Source organism: Capricornis sumatraensis, chromosome 7 (assembly GCF_032405125.1).
Source record: "Capricornis sumatraensis isolate serow.1 chromosome 7, serow.2, whole genome shotgun sequence".
NCBI lineage: Eukaryota > Metazoa > Chordata > Mammalia > Artiodactyla > Bovidae > Capricornis > Capricornis sumatraensis.
Window position 1 is genome coordinate 30,621,802 of NC_091075.1, and position 14,715 is coordinate 30,636,516.

Consider the following 14,715-nt stretch of genomic DNA (forward strand, 5'->3'; position numbering starts at 1 on the left):
TTCAAAATAATAAAATAGTTATATTCACAAAGATAGTTACATATGATATATGTATACTGTGGTTAAAATTAATAAATTATAGTTACATAAATTGTTTCATTATGTTAAACTGTATAAATTAAATTGATTAAATGACTATCAAGATAATTATATTAGCATATGTTTTATATATAGTATATAAATACAGTGTTAATTGAAACAGAAATAAAAATTAATGTACATGATGATAACTATATAAATTATTCATGTACATGATAATATTCACAGGGAAACTTTGAAAGAATTAAAATATTTATGTTTGGAGTGGAAAAAAATTATACTTTTATTTAATTTTATTTTTTTACTTTACAATACTGTATTGGTTTTGCCATACATTGACATGAATCCACCACAGATGTACATGAGTTCCCAACCCTGAACCCCCCTCCCACCACCCTCCCCATATCATTTCTTTGGGTCATCCCAGTGCACCAGCCCCAAGCATCCTGTATCCTGTATTGAACCTAGACTAGCAATTCATTTCTTACATGATAGTATACATGTTTCAATACCATTCTCCCAAATCATCCCACCCTCTCCCTCTCCCACAGAGTCCAAAAGTCTGTTCTTTACATCTGTCTCTCTTTTGCTGTCTCGCATACAGGGTTATCATTACCATCTTTCTAAATCCCATATATATGTGTTAGTATACTGTATTGGTGTTTTTCATTGTTTAGTCGCTGAGTCATGTCTGACTCTGTAAGACAGTATGGACTGTACCCCTCTGTCCATGAGATTCTCCAGGCAAGAATACTGAATTGGGCTGACATTTCCTTCTCCCGTAATACTAGGGGAAAATATTATTGCTACTTCTTCAAAGAGATTTTATTTTAACATTTGAAATGAGAAGTCCATGAGAAAAAAATTTTCTTATACTAAATTCTCGCTGCCTATAAATCTAATTTGAAAAAGAGCTTCAGTGAAACCTTAATGATTAACTTCCATAGTTTCAGGAGAATTGATTTTAATTATATGTTGAATAAAATAGGGGCCAAATACCAAAGCATTTGCACTTGCTCTAGAAAGGCAAGGGCCGTTGACTGTTTGGAAAGGGATATCATGCCCTACAGACATCATTTTGAGGTGACAATTCTGTGTCACACTCACAGTGCTTATATTTTAGGTAGGGAAGGAGGTCCAAGATCTTAGAGCTCATACAGATCTATCACTAAACATGATCTTTGAACTAACATATCACATTCCAAACATGAGATGCTGTACAGAGGGCTAAAGGACAGTCTTAAAACAGAAAGGCAATTATCAACATAAAATCAAATATTTTTCCTCATTTTCTTTTCCAATGATCTCTCCCATTATCTTTCACCTAAATCTTAAAGTTTCCTTTTTCAAATTTATTCTTCACACTGTTGTTAAAATGTTACTTCTCTATAGTGTAAGAGTTACAGAGAATGGGAAGAATTTATTTCTGTTGTGTTATCATGTGTATTTAACATAAAAAGTATTTTATATTTTAAACTTCCATTACAAAAATTATTCCATCCCTGGGATTCTCCAGGCAAGAACACTGGAGTGGGTTGCCATTTCCTTCTCCAATGCATGAGAGTGAAAAGTGAAAGTGAAGTCACTCAGTCGTGTCCGACTCTTAGCAACCCCATGGACTGCAGCCTACCAGGCTCCTCCATCCATGGGGTTTTCCAGATGAGAGTACTGCAGTGGGGTGCCATTGCCTTCTCTGCATTTATCTAATACTAAACATCAAATATGTTTCCTTGAGAATGACGTTGTATCTATTCTCTTAAACATATTCTGATAGAAGCCAATAGAATATATTCCTAAAGTACAATTTTGGGTATTGTATTGTGACATCAAGTAAACAGTAGGATTCTAATGTACACCAAATTTGACTTTTATGATGAAAAACACTCATATAACTTACTCAACAACATTTAGCGATATGATACTTAGGTGATTTTAAGAACTCCTTTACTACTTGTGTTATGTTGTATTACTGATATCTTTTCCAGATTACATTAGGAAATCATAATTTATACATGTGTGACATGAAAATAATTTGTTATATGAACTTAAGACTAAGCTTGTTTAGCTGTCAATAACAAATTTATACAGGTATGCAACATCTGTCCTTTATCAAGCATTTGACACTTGACACTTCTTTGGCTTACATTTTCCGAATTGTCTGTTCCAAAAGGAATGATGATTTAGAACCCTGTGTTTTTTCCCTTGTTTAATTTCCAGTGACTCAAGTCTATAACTTTTAGATTTCAGAGTAATTTCTAATATTCTAAAATCAAGAATATTTATATTTTTTCTTTTCAGTTTTATTTTGAGATTGTTATGATAAATTGCTTTCCTAGGTAAGCAGTTTTAGGCATGAGCAAGTCTTCCTTCTGGTAACTCCAGGGGGAAGAAAATAGAATTTGTTTTTTGTTTATTTTAAATGATTTCATAAATATTGATTCTATTTCTAAAATACATGTGGAGTTTCAATATTGTTGTTGTTTAGTCACTAAGTTGTCTGACTCTTTGCAACCCCATGAGCTGCCAGGCTCCTTTGTCCATGGGATTTCCCAGGCAGGAATCCTGGAGTAGATTACCATTTCCTTCTCCAGGGGATCTTCCTGACCCAGAGTTTGAACTCACATCTCCTGCATTGGCAGGCAGATTCTTTACCACTGAGCCATCAAGGAAGCAACAGAGTTACATTAATAACAATAAACCCTATTTTTAGTGCTAAGATCCCCTTGAGAAGGAAATGGCAACCCACTCCAGTATTCTTGCCTGGAGAATCTCATGGATGGGGAAGCCTGGTGGTCTATAGTCCATGGGGTCACAAAGAATCAGACACGACTGAACAACTTCACTTTCTCTCCACCTAAATGCTCTGAAAATCTAAGTAGGCCTTTGTAAAATATCTCTATTCAGTTTTTGACAATCCCAAGAGGGTATCTCATATTTGTTACCAGTAACTTCTCTACTAAATTATGTTATGTGCAAAAACTGATCTCTTGCTCTGGCTGTTGTTAGGACATTCTTTCTATACATTCATCTAGTGATTGGGAGACAATGAAGCCAAATACTAATCTATTGTTTTTAGTCAAGGGTGAAGAACCACCCTACCAGTCATTTCTTAATGACAATGAGCTCATTCTTTTCTTTGTTTAAATATGTTCATTGAGTTATTAATATATGTGAGAAGCTACACCAGACACTGGACATACAAAAATGAATATGCCCTGGCTCCTGTCCTGAATAAGCCCATAGTCTATTTAGGGCAAGAAGAGAAGGCTGGAAGATAATGCAGTAAGAAAAAAGCTATGCTAAGTAAGCACAGAGGCTACAGACACATAGGAGAATCAAGCCATTTCTAAAGGTTCAGAAAGCTACAAGTAAAAAGTGATGTCTAGGCTGAAATGTGGTGTATAGAGGGAGTGCAGAATAGTAACAGTTATTAATCTTTGTCATACTTTTACTAACTCGTAACTCAATATTTTAGATTTAAATAAAGTCATACATATAGAAACTTAGAACAAGTATGACTATCACATAGTAAGTTCCAAAAACGTAAGATACCATTGTCACACATCACTCACTATAGAAGTTGTTAATGTCTCATTTATCACTTATTATTAATATGATCTTATTAATATAATATGATTGTATTATTTAATAAAATGTTATGACTACTAGTCTCTATTTTACCAATAGGAATAGCAAGTTTCGATAGCATTAACTTCTTGTGAAAGTTAACATAGATAGCAAGAGATGTAACCTCTTTCTAAACCTGGCTCTACCTGATTCCATAGCCTATCATTAATAAACTTCCTGAAAGGCGGTTTCCTGCTCTAAAGCACTACATATGCAAAATAGCCTGAAATGAACTGAGATGAGTGAGTAGTAAAGCCAGGGCATCACAAGTTGTCTTCTACAAGTTTGAGCTAGTGCTGTACGTGGAAAACCTGAGAGGTATACAGGGGTCATAATTTTAACTTTAAGAATAATGAGAACCTTTCAGCTTTAATTTATATTTCAGTATTTTCCCTTTCTGGTTCTTTCAAGACTAATAAATTGGAAAGGCACAGGAACGGATGCCAACCAGTCAATCAAAGAGACCAATAATTCATTTGATGGCAAGTTGATGACATTGAACTCCTTTGAAGTATTATGGAAAGGACGGAAAAACCAGTAACACAGCCCAGGCCATTGCAACACCAGTGTCCACAGCGCAACACCGCCACCACCACCTGAAGCTGATATCCTTTCATCAGTGACGGTGTCTGTGGATCCTGAGCATCCTGCTGCGGCTTCCCCTGGCTGTGGATGCATTGTGGTGCTACCTCTGTGGTGATAGCCCAGCTGGGTGATGCTGATGTGCTAGAACCTTCACTATCCCAGAGCTGCATTATGGGCTTTTTGATCCCCAGAATTCCAAAGCTTCATTGTCTTCTCTTACAAAATGGAGAGAATGCTGTTGGTTAATTTTGGTGGAACTTAGCAATGTGACCCTTCATCTCAATGTCTTATACAAATTTCACCAAAGTATACTTTAGGCTTTTACACTACAGTCCCTCACTTCCTTTTCCAACATAGCATTGCTTAAAATAGATTTGTTGAAATAATTTATTTCAGTTTATCATCTCTTCCTCCATAAAAATGTTAAGTGTATCCAAGGTCTGTTATCACTTCTGTTTTATAAGTTCAATAAAAATATATGTGACTATGCATTTTGTTCCTGAAAATTACATATATATATATAATTTTATATTATATATATACACAAAATTTTATATATATATATATACACACATGTATATATAAAATCCAAAAATAGGTATGCTAAAACCTTTCCTAGTATTTTGACATAAAACTGTATCCGGTCTCAGCATTTCATTCTATTCCTAGTGACATCAAGCCTTCTCTGATACCTTTTCTCTGATACCATTTTTCAAATACTTCATTTTGCATCTGTGCCCTAGTACAGGCAGGGTGTATCACATCAAGTGGTCATGTGGGATTGCCAATCATGTCCTGGGTTCAGTCAGACTACCATGTAATAAAGTCAGATAAGCCCAGCAGAAACCCAGTGTAAAAATGAAAATGAACATTTTTAATGGATGCGTTAGAATCAGGCATGTCTAAAGATCACAGTAAGCTATATGAGGAGATATACCAGATCTCCATGGTGCCAATCCATGTTGCCCTGACTCCTATCAGCTTACACCCAAGCTCATGAGAACCAGCTGCTAGAGGACCAGAGTACTTGAGCCAGATTCAAGGATAGGTCAAGTCAACATGTGGTTGCAAGATGGAAACATTTTATTACTACTTTACCTTCTCACATAAAGTTGATTTGAAAAGAGACATTGAAACTAAATCCTCCCAGTGGGCATAGCTTTGGGTTGTGTAAATGATCATCCACTTTGTGCAGTGAAAGTTGTAACATGAAGTAAGATTATGCCAGAATTTATAAGCTGGAGAATGGCTTAGCTAATTGGGTGGACTTTCAACAACTAGGAGTGACAGATGTTTGAGAAGCAAGTTTAGGAAAGAAGCTTGTGGTTTAATCTATGCAAGTGGACCCAGAATGTGAGAATCATGTAATTGTTTCCAGAGACTGTCTGCTGCTGAAGAGTCTCTAAGTGGGCACGATGACTTAGTCAGTATATTTCAGCCAGTTTCAGTTCTGGGCCATCAAAGCTTAGAAAGAAAGGCAGCAGATGATGACCAAAATGAGGGTAAACTTTGTAGCAAGAACATGGTACTCTGTTGGGATTTGTCTTGATACTTCCACTGCAGAATGTCCAAATCACGTGCAGTCAAGTGCAGTGCCATGCTTGAAATATAGTACTAGCTTTAAAAAGAGACTAGCCAGTCATTTGGCAGTAAGCTAACTGCATCAGACCCCTTTCACTCTGGAAAGGACTGACCTGAATTCTGCCTGACCAGGGTTGACCATATTTGGGATTTGTCTTTTTTTTGTCTGCTGTGCCCCAGGAGCCCCACTCAGGGCTCATAATGTGAAATATGCTGATACAGGAGATTATATAGCATCTTGTTGGACTGAGGCATTGTTATATAACAAAGAAGTACAGCCAATGGTAGATACATTGTTGTGGGATTTATAGATTTTTTTTTTTGATTCTTGTCTTTAATCATATCAAAAGGTATCAATTATGTTAAATATATAAAATTGATCTCATAGTTATATAGAAGATGTTCAGGGTTGATTTAAAATAGGTCTTGAGATCATTTATATCAGATTGAATTTTCTTTTCTTTTTTTTTTTTTTAATTAATTTATTTATTTATTTATTTAAGTTCCCAAACATGAACCCCCCTCCCACCTCCCTTCCCATAACATTTCTGTGGGTCATCCCCATGCACTAGATCATTTTCTAACACCGCGCACAAAAATAAATTCAAAATGGATTAAAGATCTAAATGTAAGACCAGAAACTATAAAACTCCTAGAGGAGAACATAGGCAAAACACTCTCCGACATAAATCACAGCAGGATCCTCTATGATCCACCTCCCAGAATTCTGGAAATAAAAGCAAAAATAAACAAATGGGATCTAATTAAAATTAAAAGCTTCTGCAAAACAAAGGAAAATATAAGCAAGGTGAAAAGACAGCCTTCTGAATGGGAGAAAATAATAGCAAATGAAGCAACTGACAAACAACTAATCTCAAAAATATACAAGCAACTTATGCAGCTCAACTCCAGAAAAATAAACGACCCAATCAAAAAATGGGCCAAAGAACTAAATAGACATTTCGCCAAAGAAGACATACGGATGGCTAATAAACACATGAAAAGATGCTCAACATCACTCATTAGCAGAGAAATGCAAATCAAAACCACAATGAGGTACCACTTCACACCAGTCAGAATGGCTGCGATCCAAAAATCTGCAAGCAATAAATGCTGGAGAGGGTGTGGAGAAAAGGGAACCCTCCTACACTGTTGGTGGGAATGCAAACTAGTACAGCCACTATGGAGAACAGTGTGGAGATTCCTTAAAAAATTGCAAATAGAACTACCTTATGACCCAGCAATCCCACTGCTGGGCATACACACCGAGGAAACCAGAATTGAAAGAGACACATGTACCCCAATGTTCATCGAAGCACTGTTTATAATAGCCAGGATTTGTAGATCTTATCACATACCAAACTATCCTGATAAAGTAGGAGAGACTAAACCTTTGAAGTCAGAGCTACGACACTAACTTGTGGATGACAGTCAGTGAAACTGGAGTTGTATTTTCAGGATGCAGTACAAATCTTAAATCCATGGCCACTGTATGGTGATGTGTATCCAATAGATAGACTGAATGGGTTTAGGAACCAATATGTTATAATGGTATTGACCTTGGTTACCACATCACTTTTAGTGTTCTGTTTGTGGGGTTTGTATTTCTTGTCCTCATAAGGCTCATCATCTAAAATCCCAAGTCCAAGGCAGACATTTCCAGCAGGTTCCTGTAGGCTATCACTGCCCCCTCTTCTGATTAAGTTCCTTACTAGAATAGATCAGCAAGCAGGGGTCATTTACCTTATTATCAAGGAAAGGCAGGCTGCCACATAATGAGGGTGAGTAGCAATGGTTAGAACTCCGGTGATCTTTTTGCATCTATTGATATTCCCAAACTTAACTGAAACCAAAAGTGGAGAAGAACAAACAAGCCCTGATAAGTGTATCATAAAAAATGCATTTAATCTCCTTGAACTTGATGTGGATCATGCATTATGAAAGCCAACAGGACCCTCAGAAATGCTAGTCAAAGGGGAGGATAGTCTAGAATGAATTTTGGGGGAGAGAGACGGTGTGTCACTATTATCCCAATACCAAATATAACGTTGAGAATTGTAGTTTGCCTACAATTTGTCCCACTGCTGTATGTTTTCTCAGAAATTGTGACCAATCAAAATCCAAAAAGTAGTTGTGCCTAGCTGCAGTATATTTAGTGTTCACGTAAGCAGGTGTGTGTCTTATGAAGTATAAACTAGAAATAGATTCTTTTGGTAACCTAGTTACCATTTCCCAGCTAGTCATGCCACTCGCTTGCTCAGAGGTAGAATTTCTAGGGCTCGGAATTGTCTGATCCTCCAGAGAATAGCGTCAATAACTCATTCCATGAGGATGCAGTTTTTGTTCAATGACTGACTGTCATTCAAGATGTAGAGTTCTTTTTGGGTACAGACTGAAGTTAAATCTAACTGAGACTACATCTTTCCTCAGCTGCTTTCCTTGCTCTACGATTCATTTTCACTCTCTTTCTCATGAGGGCTCTTCATTAACATATTACGTGAACCTGTTTTAGACTCTGCATTTGGGGGGCCCAGCCTAAAAACATGGAGAAACATTATTTCCATATTAATATCCTTGAGGCATTTACACACTACTGGTGTGTGAGAAAATTATATAACTATTTACAGGGTAAAATTGTTCAAATCTGTTTCTTTAACCCAGACATTTTGTTTCTGAGTAAATGTCCTGCATAATCATGCAAAACTTAATATATATATATATATATATATATATAAATCATTATTATAACATTTTCTAATTTTTAAATTTTATTTATTTTATTTTTTTTAATTTAATATTTTTAAAATTTTTTAAAAATTGTTATTTTAAAAGAAAAAAATGCTGAATGTGTATCAATATGGGAAAAGGTTTAATATTCATAATGTATTCCTACATTCAGTGATTTAGTATTAAGTAAATTCCTTTGCTCTTACATAGAAATATGCTCAGTGTATGATGGGAGTAAATTAAAGAGCTTAAGTGGATGCACTTTTGTGTTGGCAAAACAATTCTTTTGTAGGTTCTGCCTCTTAGTTACTGCCTGATAGTGAAAAAAGTACTTAACCTTTGTAAACCTACATTTCATTTCCTTCATTTTTAAAATTATCATTTAACAGGATATCACAGGCAAAGCATTTAGCACATAATTAATTGTCAATATGTTAGCTCTTATTTTATTATTATTAAGTGCTAAGTGAAAATGTTAAGTAGGAGAGCAGTGATTCATTGAATGTATTTAGAGATTGGTATAGCACTGGTCCATGTAGTTTAGATAGAAGATAAAGCATGGGCATGTGGTCAGGGCATAAATCCGTAGACTTCATGCCTTGTTGCATCACTAACTTTTGTAAAACCTTGGAGAATTTCTTAAATTCTCTAAACTCAAATTTCCTTGTCAGCAAAATGGATCTATTAACCGTACCTTCTTTGGGGACTTACTACCCTAAAAGGCTTAAATGAAAGAAAAGCTGTGATAGCTAAAGTTTACAGAATAGCATCTTCTAAATGTCTTACTTGTATTTTTATCATACTTTCACTGTGGCCCTAGAAACTAAACATTGTTATTTTCCCTGTTTTATACAAGAGAAAATTAAAGTACAAAATAGTTAAATAATATACAAAGATTCGTGGAGCTAGGGCAAGCAATTCAGGATTTGAATTTTTTTATTTTTATTTTTTATTTTTTTATTAGTTTTTTATTTTTTTAATTTTAAAATCTTTAATTATTACATGCGTTCATGTTCAGGATTTGAATTTAATATGTCCAGTTTCACAATCTGGGGCCAAAGCCACTTTGAAAAAATGTGAATCCTAAAAAAATATTAAAGGCTCAACAAATGATATATATCATGTTCATATGAAATGTATTTATATACAGACATAGAAAAGGCAGAGGAACCAGAGATCAAATTGCCAAATTCTGTTGAATCATAGAAAAAGCTAGAGAATTCCAGAAAAAACATTTGCTTCATTGAATACATTAAAGCCTTTGACTGTATGGATCACAGAAAACTGTGGAAAATTCTTAAAGATATGGGAATACCAGACCACCTTACTTGCCTTCTGCAAATCTTGTATGCAGGTCAAGAAGCAACAGTTACAAATGGACATGGAATGACAGACTGGTTCCAAATTGGGAAAGAAGTATATCAAGGCTCTATTGTGTTACCCAGCTTATTTAACTTATATGCAGAGTACTTCATGCGAAATGCCAGGATGGATGAAGCACAAGCTGGAATCAAGATTGCCGGAGAAATATCAATAACCTCAGATATGCAGATGACACCACCCTTATGGCAGAAAGTGAAGAGGAACTAAAAAGCCTCTGATGATAGTGAAAGAGGAGAGTGAAAAAGTTGACTTAAAGCTCAACATTCAGAAAACGAAGATCATGGCATCTGGTCCCATCACTTCATGGCAAATAGATGGGGAAACAGTGGAAACAGTGTCAGACTGTATTTTTTGGAGCTCCAAAATCACTGCAGATGGTGACTGCAGCCATGAAATTAAAAGATGCTTACTCCTTGGAAGGAAAGTTATGACCAACCTAGGTAGCATGTTCAAAAGCAGAGACATGACTTTGCCAACAAAGGTCCGTCTAGTCAAGGCTACGGTTTTTCCCGTGGTCATCTATGGATGTGAGAGTTGGACTGTGAAGAATGCTGAGCACCGAAGAATTGATACTTTTGAACTGTGGTGTTGGAGAAGACTCTTGAGAGTCCCTTGGACTGCAAGGAGATCCAACCAGTCCATCCTAAAGGAGATCAGCTCTCGGTATTCATTAGAAGGACTGATGTTAAAGCTGAAACTCCAATACTTTGGCCACCTGATGTGAAGAGTTGACTCATTGGAAAAGATGCCTGATGCTGGGAGGGATTGAAGGCAGGAGAAGGGGATGACAGAAGATGAGATGGCTGGATGGCATCACCGACTCGATGGACATGAGTTTGGGTAAACTCTGGGAGTTGGTGATGGACAGGGAGGCCTGGCGTGCTGCGATTCATGGAGTCACAAAGAGTTGGACACGACTGAGTGACTGAACTGAGCTGACTCAATGGAGAATACACAGAATACTGGGGAGAATTTTTATAGTATAATTCATACAAGAAAATAAAATAAGCATAGCTGGTGTGGGGTACTGGTTTGGGATAGCTCTTGTAACTATGACAAGACACATAGAACCACATTACCTTTCAGAGTAGGCATATTTCTAATAGCTTAAGCTGCAATTGGATATTCCAGTAAAAATATATTATTGCAAGTGATTCAAAATGTTTTATTAATACAAAAAATAGAACTATAGAAGTAGAAAAACACATTCTTGTAAGGTTCTGCATTATATCAATCTCAAATATTTCTTACTTGTTTTATTGAGAGTCTAAAATAGAAAGGTCCAAGAAAGGCATAGCTCTTCTGCAGAACATATCTGCAATCTAGGCTCCTTTTGCCTAGACTTCCTTTTATAATTTCTCATAGAATGGGTTTATTCTGCTTGAAGCCCTGATGTTCTAAAGAATAAAACATAAGGACAAAAGGATGAACACAGAGATCAAACTGACCATGGCATCCATCTTTCCTTTACACCAGCCTAGCTATATGATTTGGGACATTTTTCAAATTTTATGAGTCTGATTTTTAATTGGAAAAAATTGCCTTAAAGACTTGTAGTAAAATTACTAAGACAACATACATGACAATGTGGCATAGGTAGATTATAAATGAACTATTTTTATTATTTTCCTGTATCCCTCCACCGATTTATAGTTCAGTCCATTTGTGAAAAATCACAGTTTATCAGGCCTCAGTATGTTGAAATAGTCAAGTCACAAATGAACAACCACATTTTGGTGGAAATGGAATCATGAAGTAACCAAAACAGAGAACAAGAGACAGTTCATTATTTCTGACTCACAAATGGCATTTTCTGTTTTGGACCCAAAGTTTTAAGAATAGAGAAGGAAATGGAGCTACCACCTCTGTGCTTACAATTTTTATTTTCAGTGAGAATCACGTGCACCTGAGAGGCAGACCTGACCAAATCAACCTCTGTAGTGGGCGGTTCAGCCTATTTAGATGAGCCAAGTGCCTATTCATTCAGCTGAAAGGAAAACTAGTTATGTTGATGTAGTCAGCTTCAGAGCAAGCCAAAATCTAAGCACGGGGAAATGCCAGCAGTTCAGTGAAGAAGCACAAAGGCTTCTGACAAAGAGAAGTACTTTCAAGGTAGAATGCATCTTAACTGATAGACTAGCAATAGGTTTTTTTTGGTTTTTTTTCACAATTTGGAAATGAAATTGCTTCAGTTCCCATTGACATCTGGGGCTTGGTTAAAGAGGCATTTAAATAACAATGATGCAAGTTGGTTTTCTTTCAAAATGTAATCTTTGTCAGTTTCATATTACTGTTTTATTTAGAGAGAAATAATATTTTTGCCATGTACTAGTATTATAATGTTAGGAAATCACTTTATCTAATATTCATTCTGTCCTTTAAAATGCCAGGCTCCTCATTAGGCCCTCAGAATATGAAAGTGATTCTGATGAGATTGCTCCTCTCAGAGAAGTTCATAGTCTAATGGGGAAAATAGATGTCTGAACACAATTTCAGTAATGTGAAAAAAGTGGCAATACTCATGTGCATAAAATGGCAAAGTTCTCTAACAGATGTAGCAAAGGCCTCATGACAACAGTAGTAACAGAGGTCAGACTTAAGGCTAAGTGAACATTTTCTAGATTGAAAAGGCAAAATGGACATTGCAGAGAGTGCCATAAGGATGTTGACTGTTTTAGCTCGTTTAACATGTCAGGAACTGAGGAAAATACTTTATATGCATTAATCCATTTGAGGCTTCAACATTCGCTTGAGACAAGTTTTGCTTTTACTCTTTGGTACCTACATGGTTACAAGGATTACATATAATGGCACAGACTTTTAATTCAAGGCAGTCGACTTCACTTTAGTAACTGCTGCTTCCCTGTAACTTCCCCGTAACTTATATGATAATACATGTATTATCCTACCACTGTAGAAACACACCAAGGGCAAAAAAAACACAGAATTAATTAATTCATGAGTACCCTGTCTCTGGGCTTCCCTGGTAGCTCAGTGGTAAAGAATACACCTGCAATGCAGGAGACAAGGATTCGATCCCTGGTTTGAGAAGATCCTCTGCAGGAGGGCATGACAACCCACGCCCGTATTCTTGCCAGAAAAATCCCATGGAGAGAGGAACCTGGCAGGCTACAAACAATAGGGTCACAAAAGACAGACACGACTGAAGTGACTTAAGATGCATGCATGCACTCACTCTCTACCAAGCACTGGGCTGGCATGAACTGTCTGGAGAAAATTTAGGAAGATACTCTACTAATAAAACAATGAGTCAGAAGAAGCAACTATTGAGAGAAAAGTAATTACTGGCAATTCACTCTTGTCTGTTAATTTAGGGATGAGAGATAGAGTAGACAAAGATGACTGATGGTTTTTGCTAGACAAATGGAGTAAATGTGATGACATAATATGAAGCAGGAAAAAACTTACTCAGGGAAAATTGGTCATTCATTTTGAAGCCGTGGGTTACCCTGTGAAAATCATACAGTCAGATACCTGCTTAACTCTATCTCAGTTTGGTTAATAATATCAGATTATGTTGTGATACGTTTAACTCTAAAATACTATGCAAAAAAAGAAAACAATACTATGCAGATTTTAAAACAAACTATCTTACTACAAGTGAATGAAAAGCCACAATGAAATAAATTCATTCAATCCAGAAACAGGAAACTCAAAGAGAATCCTTCAAAGGGGTAAATGGCTACTTCAGAAGTCTAACCAGAACAGATAGCAATTATTTGTAGAGTGAAATAATAAATTAATAATATTTGAATAAATGAGCGTGTGCATTCATGGTGAGATTATCTACTGAATTTACTTTTAGAGCACAAGTGAGAGAAAAATGGACTTGAATTAGTGCAAAAGAGAGTTGACATTCATAAGTCATAAACTTCTTAAGCTCGTAGAGTGTTTCCTTTGGAGATGTTCCATAAAGGGAGAAACTGTCATTGTTCAAGAGGCTGCTGCTTGGATAGTTTACAGTGTGTACAGCACAGAGTTCCAAAGAAATAGGAATGGAGGAGCATTATGTTATTCTGAAGAACCATCCCTGAATATCTTGATAAACTCATATAATCTTTCATCTTTAGTTGATGTAAGCACCTCCTTTATCCTTAGATATTAACTCTTTAATTTTGTTTTAATATACTACTTTTAAAACACTAGCCAAGATTCTCTACTCATCATCATAGAGACTAATGATAACCTTATACTTTGGTCAAAAGTTTACTTGTATTCAAACTCATTGAACTGTTTCCTTTCAGTTTATTTTTATTTTTACTGTCTTGGTCCCTCTACCTCAAGTGTCATTTACTCCTCAGTTCCCTTTTAACTATGTTTACAGTCACAGAATCTATTGCTATCATTTGCACTGAGGACCAGCAATTTTCTTTGTACATAAAGCTGTTTATTCCACATTCAATGTTTATATTTTCATCTATTATTTTTATTATATCATAATATTTATTTTAATGTGCCAAATATTTTACCATCTATGTAATCATATTCACATACTTCTACTGCCTCAATAATAGATTCATCTACTCATAAAATTAAAGTGCTTAATTATGAAATGAGTAAAATTATATAATTAAATATTTAATTTAGAATTAAAATATTTGAACAAGACAGAGGTAAATTAAGGTCACATAATAAATAATAAAATATATATTATCACATGGAATTTTATCCAAAAACACTGAGTGCCTGGTTGATGCTATTTGCCAAGCTAAAAGATGATAGTAAAATAACCAACAAGACAAGAATGATCCT